This window comes from Tachyglossus aculeatus, chromosome 5 (genome assembly GCF_015852505.1).
Source record: "Tachyglossus aculeatus isolate mTacAcu1 chromosome 5, mTacAcu1.pri, whole genome shotgun sequence".
Taxonomy (NCBI): domain Eukaryota; kingdom Metazoa; phylum Chordata; class Mammalia; order Monotremata; family Tachyglossidae; genus Tachyglossus; species Tachyglossus aculeatus.
In genome coordinates, this window is record NC_052070.1 from 34,089,916 (window position 1) to 34,101,838 (window position 11,923).

The 11,923-nt window shown below is 51.0% G+C and overlaps 1 protein-coding gene across 1 annotated transcript in view; it reads right to left on the reverse strand.

The window, feature by feature from the left end:
* Positions 1–11,449, reverse strand: part of ZNF362 (zinc finger protein 362) — a 94,440-nt gene extending 82,991 nt beyond the window's left edge. Inside the window, exon 1 of the mRNA XM_038747011.1 lies at positions 11,381–11,449. The gene's annotated coding sequence lies outside the window, so the exon portion shown is untranslated. The remainder of the gene's footprint in view (positions 1–11,380) is intronic.
* Positions 11,450–11,923: the final 474 nt, after the last annotated feature.

Consider the following 11,923-nt stretch of genomic DNA (forward strand, 5'->3'; position numbering starts at 1 on the left):
AAAATAGAGTTTGAAGACACGTCCCCCGCCCTCAATGAGTTTACAGTCCAGAGGGGGAGTTGGTTTCATAAAGATAAAACGTAACATTTGGAAAAAACGTCTTGAAACCTGTTTTCCCTCCTGCTTACTCTGTGAGCTCTATGTGGAGCCCTGACTATCTTATATCTACTCCAGCGCTTAGTACTGTCCTTGGCATATGTAAGCACTTAACAAATATCACATTATTATTATTACTGTTATTATTATTATTACTGTTAGCAGAAAGGGGTGAGCACAAAGAGGAGAAAAGACCAATCAAAGCTGCTTTTCCCAAACCCCGAACCGCCCCCCTCCCTCCTTCCCTGCCCGCCAAGCCCTGGGGCCAGAGTAACGGGACTCACACTGGGCAGATTCAGATGAGTACAGCATGACTCGGTGTCCCCACACAGCCCACTCCTTTCCAGTTTCTAAATTCCCCCGTCTGGAATCCCCCCGGCCAGCAGACCCCCACCATTTCCTCCAGAACACCCTCTCAACAGAACCCCGGGATTCCCCTAAAGCACCTTCCAACTCCATCAAATCCACATCCATCCAAGGCCTTAACAAGGCCTCTCCACACACAGCGCCTCTGCCACATACCCATTCATCATCATCAATGGTACTGATCGAGCGCTGACTAGGTGCAGACCACTGTACTAAGCGCTTGGGAAAGTACAGTACAACAGAAGTGGCAGACATTTCCTGCCCACAATGAGCTTACAGTCTCATTCGTGCGTGGTCCACTCAGGCCCACTCCATCAACCCCATTCCCTCCCACAAACCACCATATCCACACTTAGAGTGTGCTCCTGCCTCAACACCCATACCTTCACTGGAAAGAACTGAGGTAAAAAATGTCAGTCTACCCTGCTCCTTCACCCCGCCTCACACTCTCACACTCACACACATATACACACCTACACCTCACCACCACCACTGCCCTGCATTGGAAACACATCACTTCCCTGAGCCTGTTGCTCTCCAGCCACCCCAACCCCTCTAGCTCCAGGCTGACCCTTGCCCTCAAATTTCCAACCATCCTATGGCCAATGCTCCCACCTCCTCTCTGGGCACAAACCCTGGTCACAGCTGGACAGCGGACAGGCCAGTTGAGAAATCCATTCCTGGGGAACTTCCCCTGCAGAAAGGGAGCTCTTGAAGAATTGTGCCGAGGAAAGTCTGCCCAACATGGAACCAATTAAACCCTGGATTTCCGCACCCCGAAGGTCCAAGCGCTGCTGTTTTCATTGCGATTTCCTTTCCTGATCCAAGGCAAACCCAGGCTGCAATCACCTCCCCATCTCTCCTGCCAGTCCCTAAGGGCTGTGGATATTTCCGGTGGCTGGAAATGCTGAACTGCCTCAAAAGGCCCCAGGAGTTTGGGGGAAGGGGAAGGGCAGCCTATCTCCTCCTGCCCCCCACCCCTCACCCTCCAGCCCTGCGGGAGATTCCCATCACCCCAAGCAACCTCCAAGGAACAATTCTGCCAATCTCCCTCCATGGGGCTGGTTGGCTCCCAGATTCCTCACCAAACTTTTGCCCCAGGCTTTGGAGAACTCTCCTTTCTGCGGAGACTTTGGCAAAACATCCCTTCCCTCCCTCAGTGCCCTAAAGAAGCCTGAGGGAACCCAGAATCTTGAAAATCACTTCTCCGGGCCCAAAGTTTAGCAGCATTCAGCAGCTGGGTGTCCCACAGGCAATCAGCATGATCACTTCTGACATCTCAAGCCCCTAAGAAATGGTCATGCTTGAACTCCTTGGGAGTAAACTGGGGTACCACGGAGCAGAAGCTAAAGACAATATCGGCAGAATCAGAGCTAGAGGTGGAAAGCACCATCGTCACCATAATAATTACTGTTATTATTGTGGCAAGTGTTAAGCCCTTACCAGGTGCCTAGCCCTGTACTAAGCACTGGAGTCGATACAGATAACCAGGTCAGACCCAATCCCTGTCCCACAGTGGGCTCACAGTTAAGAGGGAAGGAGAACTGGTACTGAATCCCCATTTTACAGATGAGGAAACTGAAGCCTAGAGAAGTTAAGTGATTTGCCCAAGGTCACCCAGCAGGCATGTGATGGAGCTAGGATTAGAACTCAGGTCCTTTGACTCCCACTCCCGTGCTGTTTCCAATCAGCAGAGTTCACGTGGATACCTAGAGATGGAGCACGATTCTCATTATAAATCTATGCCCTAAAGGGCCAGAGTCCCAGCCCTGACCCTCAAACCCAAGTTGGAAGGGCTGCATTGAAGAGGCCTCCCAGTCTGTTCCCAGACTAGGAGGCTTTCCTAGCCCTCTTGTCCTTTTCTTCAACTCCCTTCTGCGTCACCCTAACTCGCTCCGCTTATTCATCTCCCTCTGCCCCAACCCCACAGCATATATCATCATCATCAATCGTATTTATTGAGCACTTATTGTGTGCAGAGCACTGTACTAAGCGCTTGGGAAGTACAAATTGGCAACATATAGAGCCAGTCCCTACCCAACAGTGGGCTCACAGTCTAAAAGGGGGAGACAGAGAACAAAACCAAACATACTAACAAAATAAAATAAATAGAATAGATATGTACAAGTAAAATAAATAGAGTAACAAATATGTACAAACATATATACATATATACAGGTGCTGTGGGGAAGGGAAGGAGGTAAGATGGGGGGGTGGAGAGGGGGACAAGTGGGAGAGGAAGGAAGGGGCTCAGTCTGGGAAGGCCTCCTGGAGGAGGTGAGCTCTCAGTAGGGCCTTGAAGGGAGGAAGAGAGCTAGCTTGGCGGATGGGCAGAGGGAGGGCATTCCAGGCCCGGGGGATGACGTGGGCCGGGGGTCGATGGCGGGACAGGCGAGAACAAGGTCTGGTGAGGAGATTAGCGGCAGAGGAGCTGAGGGTGCAGGGTGGGCTGTAGAAGGAGAGAAGGGAGGTGAGGTAGGAGGGGGTACCTGTAATTTATGTATTTACATTAATGTCTGTCTCCTGCTTTAGACTGAAAGCTCGTTGTGGGCAGGGACTGTGTCTGTTATATTGTACTCTCCCAAGTGCTTGGTACAAGTAAGTGCTCAATAAATAAAACTAACTGTCTTTCCATGCCTTCAGCACTGGGTTCTTGGCAAACTCACCCCTCCTCCAGGGGACAGCCCGCATCCCAATCCAGTGGCCCACAGACCAGGGGGGCTGCAAAGTAACAGAGTGGCTGAGTTAAACCACTAAAATCCCTCCCACCCACAGTTTAAGTCCCACTAGTCGGCTGGCGTGGGCTGAGGATGGAGGTGGCAGACTGCCCTTTCAACCTGGGGTGGGCGAGGGCTATAACCACTGTCGATCGAGCCACAAGCCCAACAGGCCCACGTTGAGGGGAGAACAGACCTTACTGGACTCAGTCCCGCAGCACTCCATCAGCCCAGTCCTCAACATCCCAATCCGGGGAGGCCCCGAGTGCAGAGCAGGAATGGGGAGGGAAGAGGCGAGACGAGCAATGAGGGAAACAATAACAATAATAATAATAAATGGCACTTGTTAAGCGCTATGTGCAAAGCACTGTTCTAAGCGCTGGGGGGATACAAGGTGATCAGGTTGTCCCACTTGGGTCTCACAGTCTTAATCCCCACTTTACAGATGAGGGAAATGAGGCATAGAGAAGTTAAGTGGCTTGCCCAAGGTCACAAAGCAGACATGCGGCGGAGCCGGGATTAGAACCCATGACCCCTGACTCCCAAGCCCGTGCTCTTTCCACTGAGCCGCGCCACTTCTCTAATCATCCCAATCCGGGGAGGTCCCGAGTGGAGAGAAGGAATGGGGAGGGAAGAGGTGAGGCGAGCAATGAGGGAAAGGAGCGAAGCTGCCCTAGAATTTATCCATCACCAACCCCGGCTGTCCTCCATCCTCAATTTTCAGAGAAGAAACGTTGGGGAAACGGCCCGGCCTGCGGCCTGGATCAAAGCAGGGGCAGAGGCAGGATAAGACCCAGAGGCCTCTGGGTTTCCTGCCTTATCATCATCAATCGTATTTATTGAGCGCTTACTGTGTGCATAGCACTGTACTAAGCGCTTGGGAAGTACAAGTTGGGAACATATAGAGACAGTCCCTACCCAATAGTGGGCTTTCAGTCTAAAACGGGGAGACAGAGAACAAAACCAAACATACTAACATAATAAAATAAATCCCGGATACAAACCCGCAGGCTGCCTAAGGACCAGAAGGCCTTCCCAGACTGAGCCCCTTCCTTCCTCTTCCCCTCGTCCCCCTCTCCATCCCACCCATCTTACCTCCTTCCCTTCCCCACAGCACCTGTATATATGGATATATGTTTGTACATATTTATTACTCTATTTATTTATTTTATTTGTACATATCTATTCTATTTATTTTATTTTGTTAGTATGTTTGGTTTTGTTCTCTGTCTCCCCCTTTTAGACTGTGAGCCCACTGTTGGGTAGGGACTGTCTCTACATGTTGCCAATTTGTACTTCCCAAGCGCTTAGTACAGTGCTCTGCACATAGTAAGCGCTCAATAAATACGATTGATGATGATGATGATGACCACCCCTTACCCTCTCCCTCCCGGAGTGGCAGTGAAGGAAACCCCCTGGGCTGGCACACGGTTTGGGCCCCGAGGATCTGAGCCCAGCGGCCCCTGCTCTGAGATTCTGGCGGGAAGCTGCTGCAGTACTTTGGTTCCCCGGGGTCTGAGAATGTGTCCGTTGTATTGTTCTGTTGTACTCTCCCACGCACTTACTACAGTGCTCTGCCCACAGTACGTACTCAATAAATAACGATGGTATTTGTTAAGCGCTTACTATGTGCAAAGCACTGTTCTAAGCGCTGGGGGGGATACAAGGTGATCAGGTTGTCCCACCACGTGGGGCTCACAGTATTAATCCCCATATTACAGATGAGGGAACTGAGGCACAGAGAAGTGAAGTGACTTGCTCAAAGTCACACAGCTGACAGTTGGCAGAGCCGGGATTTGAACCCATGACCTCTGACTCCAAAGCCCGGGCTCTTTCCACTGAGCCACGCTGCTTCTCTAATAAATAAGACTGACTGACTGTTCCATCGGCTTGGGCTCCAAAAACCTGGGAAGAGAGGACAGGAATTATGCCCTGACATATAGGAGTGGTAGAGCGGCATCCGGGGCTTCACCAGGATGCTTGATGCCTTGTCGGTCAGTCGGTCAGTCAATCAAAACATATTGAGTGCTTACTGTGTGCAGAGCACTGGACTAAGCACTGGGGAGAGTACAATATAACACACATTCCCTGACCACAACAAGAAGAGAGACAGACATTAATATATGTAAATAAAATCACAGCTATGCAAAGAAACAGCACGGCGTAGTGGATAGAGCACGAGCCAAGGAAGTCATGGGGTCATGGGTTCTAATCCAGACTCCACCACTTGTCTGCTGTGTGACCTTGGGCAAGTTATTTTACTTGGCTCAGTGGAAAGAGCCTGGGCTTTGGAGTCCAGAGGTCATGGGTTCAAATCCCGGCTCTGCCACTTGTCAGCTGTGTGACTTTGGGCAAGTCACAACTTCTCTGGGCCTCAGTTCCCTCATCTGTAAAATGGGGATTAAGACTGTGAGCCCCCCATGGACAACCTGATAACCTTGTAACCTCCCCAGTGCTTAGAACACTGCTTTGCACATAGTAAGCGCTTAATAAATGCCATTATTATTATTATTATTATTATTATTATTATTATTACTTCCTCTGTGCCTCAGTTACCTCATCTGTAAAATGGGGACTGGAACTTAAGAAAAACAGTGTGGCTTAGTGGAAAGAGCAAGGGCATGAGAGTCAGAAGTCACGGGTTCTAATCCTGTCTCCGCCACTTATCAGCTGTGTGACTTTGGGCAAGTCACTTAACTTCTCTGTGCCTCAGTGACCTCATCTGTAAAATGGGGATTAAGACCGTGAGCCCCAAGTGAGACAACCTGATAAGCTTGTATCTATCCCAGTGCTTAGAACAGTGCTTGGCACATAGTAAGCGCTTATCAAATACCATCATTACTATTAAACTGTGAGCCCCACATAGGACAAGGGACTGCACTCGACCCTATTTGCTTGTATTCACTCCAGCGCATAGTATAGGTCTGGCAGATAGTAAGCGCTTAACAAACACCATCATTATTACTACGTACGTGCTGCGGGGCTGGGAAGGGGGATGTACATCATCATCATCATCAATCGTATTTATTGAGCGTTTACTGTGTGCAGAGCACTGTACTAAGCGTTTGGGAAGTACAAGTTGGCAACTTATAGAGACAGTCCCTACCCAACAGTGGGCTCACAGTCTAAAAGGGGGAGACAGAGAACAAAACCAAACATACTAACAAAATAAAATAAATAGAATAGATATGTACAAGTAAAATAGAGTAATAAATATGTACAAACATATATACATATATACAGGTGCTGTGGGGAAGGGAAGGAGGTAAGATGAGGGGATGGAGAGGGGGACGAGGGGGAGAGGAAGGAAGGGGCTCAGTGCGGGAAGGCCTCCTGGAGGAGGTAGCTCTAAGTAGGGCCTTGAAGGGAGGAAGAGAGCTAGCTTGGTGGGTGGGAAGAGGGAGGGCATTCCGGGCCCGGGGGATGACGTGGGCCGGGGGTCGATGGCGGGACAGGCGAGAACCACGGTCAAGGCAGCGCAGAAAGGAGTGGGAGAAGAGGAAAGGAGGGCTCAGTCAGGGAAGGCCCCTTGGAGGAGATGTGCCTTCAGTAAGGCTTTGAAGTGGGGGAGAGTCATTGTCTGTCAGATATGAGGAGGAAGGGCATTCCAGGTCAGAGGCGGGACGTGGGCGAGAGGTCGGCGGCAAGACAGATGAGATCGATGTACACTGAGAAGGTTAGCATTAGAAGAGCAAAGTGTGCAGCCCGGGTTCTGTGATCTGCCTCTTTTTAACCCCTTTTTCTTCAAGACAGCGGAGGACCCCGCACAATTAAGAAACAGTGTGGCCTGGTGGATAGAGCACCGGCTCGGGAATCAGAAGGATTTGGGTTCTAATCCCGACTCCGCCACTTTTTTTATAATGGCATTTATTAAGCACTTACTATGTGCAAGGCACTGGTCTGCTGTGTGAGGGGGGGCAAGTCACTTCACTTCTCTGTGCCTCAGTTACCACATCTTTAAAATGGGCCCCAGGTGGGACAGAGACTGTGCCTAACCTGATTAGCTAGCATCCACCCCAGCTCTTAGTTCAGTGTCTGGCACCTAGTAAAGCGCTTAACAAATACAAAAAAAAACCCCAAAAAACACTGCTCCACAATTGTGTATATCTGTACCTATTTATTACTCTATTTATTTTATTAATGATGTGCATATAGCTATAATTCTATCGATCTTTTCCGATGGTATTGACACCTGTCCACTTGTTTTGATGTCTGTCTCCCCCCTTCTAGACGTAAGCCCGTTGTTGGGTAGGGATTGTCTCTCTCTGTTGCCGAACTGTACTTTCCAAACGTTAAGTACAGTGTTCTGCACACAGTAAGCGCTCAATAAATACGACTGAATGAATGAGTGAATGAATGTGGCATCAGCTTGGATATGGAAAGGACTCTAAATCCAGGCCTTCCCCAATGCATTCACCCCTTCCCAAGTCCTGCTCACCCGCTAGGGGCTTGGCCTTCTGCTGGCCCAGCTCAGATCTATCAATCAATCGTATTTATTGAGCACTTACTGTGTGCAGAGCAGAGCGCTGTACTAAGCGCTAAGCTCAGATCCCAGTTATAACCCAGCTCAGATCCCAGCCACTCCACTGCTAGAGATAATGGCTGGGTAAGTGGGGGGGGGGGGGGGGGGGTTAAGGGGAGAGGGGAATAGGTGACAGGGGGGCACTGCCCCAAGAGCCCATAATATTAATAATAATGGTATTTATTAAGTGCTTACTATGTGCAAAGCACTGTTCTAAGCGCTGGGGAGGTTACAGGGTGATCGGGTCATCCCACGGGGGGCTCACAGTCTTCATCCCCATTTTACAGATGAGGGAACTGAGGCCCAGAGAAGTGAAGTTAGTTGCCCAAAGTCACACAGCTGACAAGTGGCGGAGCCAGGATTTGAACCCATGACCTCTGACCCCAAAGCCCGGGCTCTTTTCCACTGAGCCACGCTGCTTCTCTATGACTCCACTCAGGCCAAAACCTCCAGCTATCCTCACGAGCTGGTTCCTTGAGAGCTGGGACTGTGTCTGCCAACTCTATTGAACTCCCCCAAGCGCTTAGTTCGGTGTTCTGAACACGGCAAGTTCTCAATGCCATTGTTAGATTATGTGGCTTATTTCATTAGTGTGACCAGAACGCCACAATCGCTTCCCTTTCCAAAACCCTTTTCATTCATCCCAGCTCCGCCATATGTCTGCTGTGTGACCTTGGGCAAGTCACTTCACTTCTCTGAGCCTCAGTTACCTCATCTGTAAAATGGGGGTGAAGATTGTGAGCCCCACGTGGGACAACCTGATCACCTTGCATCCCCCCCGCGCTTAGAACAGTGCTTTGCACATAGTAAGCACTTAACAAATGCCATCATTATTATTATTATTCACTTGTTCAATCACATTTATGTTGCCGACGACTTGTACTTCCCAAGCGCTTAGTACAGTGCTCTGCACACAGTAAGCACTCAATAAATACGACAATGAATGAGTGAATTTACTGAGCACTCACTGTGTGCAGAGCACTGTACTAAGCGCTTGGGAGAGTACAGTCCAACAATAATAACAATAAACAGACACAGTCCCTGCCCTCAATGAGCTCACAGTCTAGAGCTCCTAAAAGGATCACCCAATGATATATTAGTATCGTGCTCTGAACATGGTAAGGGCTCAATAAATACAATTGATTGATTAATTAATATGGAGCACCTCCTTCAAGCAGAGTACTGTCCTAAGCGTTTGGGAGAGAATACATTTGGTAGATACGCTCCCTGCCCTCAAGGTGCTTACACCGGTCAGGCCTAGGCCCGCAAGGCTTCCTCAAAGCAGGTGCATCCCACACAACACAAAAGCCATCTTCCTTCGGCTTTTTGCGGGCAGGGAACATGTCTGCCAACTCTGTTGCATTGTACTCCCTCAAGGACTTAGTAGCGTGCCCTGCATATGGTAGGTGCTCAATAAATATCACTGAATGATGGCTTATTTAAAACGGTTCACCCCAGTACAAAGGGGAAAGGGTGGCAAGGGAAGGGCAAATGAAAGAACACATCATCTCTCCTCGCCCCCACAACAGACTGTAGGCCAAACACTCACCCCCACCAACCACCACAAAGAACCGGTAGACAGACCGACAGGATAAGGCGGCCTACAAACCTTCTTAGAAACTCCGTCTCTAAGGGAAGGCCCCGAGAACTGCAGAAACCAAAACTCTGAGGAACCCAGGTGCCCGGAGTAATGAGACAAACTCAGCGGCGAGACAGACGGGAAGGAGGAACCCCAAGACTTCACCAACTTCGGAAACCAGATTGACTGAAGATCACACGCAAACTTCTCCCCGCCTCCCTAAGAGCTTGCCTGGGGTTTCCAAGGCCCGCGTCCAAGTTAGTCAATGAAAGTCATCTCAGATCCGCCTGGAAATCTCGGACATGCCAGTAATGTGGCTTCTACCTCCAGAAAACACTATTCGAAAGAAAGGGCATTTGTTTTCGGCAGTTCTGCGGCTGCTTCCAAATCAAAAACAAGGCACTACCCTCCAACGCTGCTAATTCGCGACCAAAAACTCTTCTAAAAACGACTCGACTCTGGGGGACTTTTGCTTCACTCACAACCCAGAAGGTGCCACAGTCGGTGCATTTTGCGTGAACTCACATGAACCACATTCTGCCTACATACATATGTAGGTTGCCAACTTGTACTTTGCAAGCGCTTAGTACGTGAACTCACATGAACCACGTTCTGCCTACATACATATGTAGGTTGCCAACTTGTACTTCGCAAGCGCTTAGTACGTGAACTCACATGAACCACGTTCTGCCTACCTACATATGTAGGTTGCCAACTTGTACTTCGCAAGCGCTTAGTACGTGAACTCACATGAACCACGTTCTGCCTACATACATATGTAGGTTGCCAACTTGTAATTCCCAAGCGCTTAGTACGTGAACTCACATGAACCACGTTCTGCCTACCTACATATGTAGGTTGCCAACTTGTACTTCCCAAGCGCTTAGTACGTGAACTCACATGAACCACGTTCTGCCTACATACATATGTAGGTTGCCAACTTGTACTTCCCAAGCGCTTAGTACAGTGCTCTGCACACAGTAGGCGCTCAATAAATACGATTGATTGATATGTACAGCTCAAACACACTGCGTTCACGGTTCTCATGGAGATCACATACTAATGTACCAGAGCTCTCCGTACGACCAAATGAAAAGCCTCTGTCTGAAACGCCCCAATCGATTCCCAAACCGTGAACCCCTGCCTCCAAAATTTCCCCAAAGCCTATCTTGATTAAAAACGGCATTTCTCTTCAAACCACGTTCTTCCGACCCCCAAAACGCCGCTTCGTTCCCAACGTGCATCACTCGGGGCCATTGGGAGAAAAGCCACATTCAATGAACTTTTCCATAAAATAATCGAAAGAAAAAAAGGAGCGGGTGAGAGGAGGGATCCCTTCACATTTTGGGTTGTTTGTTTTTTAGGTTTAAACAAAAAAAAACTTTGCCCGAGTTAACTTTAATTCTCCAACCACCGAAAACGGCCCGGCTATTTCCTTTTTTTTCTTTAAAGTGCCATTACATTGTGTCTCATCCCCGAAAGGCCCTCAACGCCCCCTCTCCCTCCTCTCCCCTTCCCTCTCCCCCCCACAGCCCCCAAAAGAGCCAAAGTCGAGGAAAAAAAAAGCCAACCCCTTCAAGGTGCCCCTTTTCGGCCTCCGGCCGCCTCTCCCACATTCTCAGACAGTTTTTATTAAAATCTTCAGACAAAAGGAAAACAAAAATGGCAGCCTGGCTTATTTTTAAAACAGGACAGGGACGCCATATTCTGCAGATCTGCAAAAAAAAAAAAAAAAAAAGGAAAGGGGGTGGGGGGGGAGAAATCCGGCGCCGGCCTACGAAGTGGGTGCGAGAAAAGCTCCATTTGCAACCGGTTTATTTGCATTAAGCCTCGCGAATCGTTGTTTACCGGGGAATTGCGGCCTGTTTGAATAGCCCGGCTAAAACAAGGGGGGGGCGAAGACACTTCCCACCGCGAGGCTGCCAGGCTGCTGCAGGAGCTGCACGCGGGTGGGCAGCCGGGCCTGTGCCCCCCGACGGTGCCACCGTCCTCGGGGAGGGGGAGGAGGAGGGGGGCAACTCGGTGCAACTTTCTGTCCGTCCGTCTGGCCTGGCCTGGCCTGGTGCCCCCCAACCACACCTGGCACCGCGCGGCTCCTACCTTCCGGCTGTCCTGCCTTGGACGGGTGGGTGGTGCGGGAGCCCGGGAGGAGGAGGAGGAGGTAGGAGGCAGAGGCGGGAGGCACTGGGTGGTCTGCGGCGCCGAGCGCGCCTGCCCGCCTGCCCCGCTGCCCGCCTGCCCGCCTCCGTGTCCCCCGGGGGGCCGGGCCGGGCCCCCGCCTCCCTCCTTCCTTCCCTCCTTCCTCCCTCCCTCCCTCTCCGCCTCCGCCGGCTGCAAGCCCTCCTGCCCGGGGGGCTCCCCCACCGTGGGCCCGGCCCAGCCCACCGCCGCCTCTGCCACCGGGGAGAGGGAGGAGGAGGCGGGGAATCCCGGGGGTGGGGGCCGGGGGGCTCCTTCCTCCGCCTGCAGAGTTGCCCAGCGCCCCCCTGGGCCGGGCCCGGGCCACAAAGGAACCCCTCGGACCCCGCCCCCCAAGGCCTCTCACGCTGCCCAGCCGGGCCGAGCGGACCCCCTCACCCGGGGTCACCCCCGGGTGGCAGCCAGCATGGGTCTGGGGTACCCTGAGGGGCAGCCAGCATGGGC